This window comes from Myotis lucifugus, unplaced genomic scaffold (genome assembly GCF_000147115.1).
Source record: "Myotis lucifugus unplaced genomic scaffold, Myoluc2.0 scaffold_22, whole genome shotgun sequence".
Classification (NCBI taxonomy): Eukaryota; Metazoa; Chordata; class Mammalia; order Chiroptera; family Vespertilionidae; genus Myotis; species Myotis lucifugus.
In genome coordinates, this window is record NW_005871070.1 from 4,161,391 (window position 1) to 4,163,460 (window position 2,070).

Sequence of the window (2,070 nt, forward strand, 5' to 3'; positions counted from 1 at the left end):
TAAATGGTTAAATTTTATATCATGTGTATTTAACCACAATAAAAAACCAAAAACAGCTCTCACCTGGTAACTATCAGTCTGGTCTCTGTGTCTATGACTTGGTCTCAATTCTGTTTGTTCATTTCTTTTGTTCTTTTAATTCCACATATGCATGAGATCATGTGGTGCTTGTCTTTCTCTGACTGACGTATTTCCTTTAGCTTAATGCCCTCTAGGTCTATCTATGCTGTCGCCAATGGCAAGATTTCACTCTTTTTTTTTTTTTTAATTCAGGCAGTAGGTTTTAATTGACTGTATTTGGGTGAAAATGAAAATTGGAATAGCACTGCAAATTTGAAGTTGAAATTGAGCAAATAATTTTTATCATGGAATTGAAACAAAATAGAAATAAATTCCTACTCTGGAATTCAAACGTGATTAACCAAAATATTAACATTGATTGAATAGAACACCCGATCTTTATTCAGAGTCAGCTGACAATTGTGCAGCAGTTTGAGAAAAGCTCTTCTCCTGGTCTGATGTCCCTGAGAGCAGCGGGAACGACACCTGGGAGCGGCCTTTGCCGGCTCAGCTGTCCGTGGTGTTGGGAAGGCCCTACTTCAGTTCCACAGGGAAACCCGCGGGCGCGTCCGACTCCTGACGGCGGACGTTCGCTGGTCTGTCTGTGCACGACTTTCCATATTCCCTTGTCATTTCCATCAATGGGCACGCCATCCAAGCATCTAAAAATAAGTGGGTTTCCAATCGACTGGAAAAAGATTGGCTCATATTTCTGATATACTGTACCCGGGGTTGTGACTGATGCTCAGCGCCACCCAAGGGACGAAGCGGTACCGGTAGCTGTGCCACCAGCCAGGCAGGCCCCGCACCAGGCGGCCGAGCATGGCGGCCCCACAGCGCCCGGACCCCGGCGCGCCCGCCCGCCGCCGGGGAGGGGGGTGGGGAGCGGGGGCGCGAGTCACGACCTCAGCTCGGCGCTGGGCCAGGCCGGTGCGCCCCGGGCTCCAGGACTCAGTCCGGGCGGCTCTGGAGGGTCGGGCTCCTGCCGGTGGTCATGTTGACGCGGGGGTGGGAGGGGCCGTCCCCGCCGCCACCATCCGGACCAGAAGCTGCTGGTCTCATTCCCGAGCTGGAAGCACCGGTGTCAGCAACGGTGTCGGGCCTGTCGGCCTCGAGACTTCACTCTTTTTTATGGCCAGGTAATATTCCATTATATATTTGTGCCACCGATTTTTTATCCACTCGTGTATTGCTGGGCAGTTGGGTTGCTTCCATATCTTCCCTATTGTAAATAATGCTGCAATGAACATAGGGGGTGCATATATTATATCAAATTAGTATTTTGAGTTTCTTTGGCTGGAACATAGGCAGTTGCATTTTTTATTTTTGGGGGAACCTCCATACTGTTTCCCATGGTGGCTGTGCCCGTCTGCATTCTCATCGACAGCGCATAACGGTTCCCTTTTCTCCACATCCTCACCAACAATTGTTTCTGGATTCATTATTGATAGTCATTCTTGCCGGGAGCCAGTCCATCCTTGCTGCTTGACACAGTCGCTGCAGGGAAGAAACATCTGCTCAGCGTATGTTTCAAGGGGCCTGGTGTATATGGCATACTGTTCTTAATATGTTTGCTCACCTTCTTAGCACTGTGTTTTCACCAAGGTCACCTCTTCAAAAAAGGTTGTTTCCTCAGGTAGGGATTTTTTCCCCTGGAGTTAGGGGGGGGAATAAAACCCCTTAACTAAGTGCCAGGTGGGTAGTTAATCACTTTAACTATGAACAATCACGCTTAAGCTACATAATCTTTACTCCCTGGAATGGAGGTAAGAAACACCCTAACCTTTGGAATAGAAATTGATAGGATTAAAATCAACTGGTATAAATACAGATGTAACAAGACCATAAACACAGAACCTGGCTGGAGATCCTGGCTGGAGAACCTGGCTAGGCTGCTGATCAACCGAACACTATGTGTCATTCCTTCTTCACCGACTCCGTCCACACCTTTGGGAACCCATCAGGTCAAAACTATCTAATATCCTAATTCGGACGGTGTGTGCACATTTA

The 2,070-nt window shown here is 48.0% G+C and overlaps 1 pseudogene; it reads right to left on the reverse strand.

Annotated features, from left to right (window-relative positions):
* Positions 1-469: 469 nt before the first annotated feature.
* On the reverse strand, positions 470-1,474 carry LOC102422650 (annotated as a pseudogene).
* Positions 1,475-2,070: the final 596 nt, after the last annotated feature.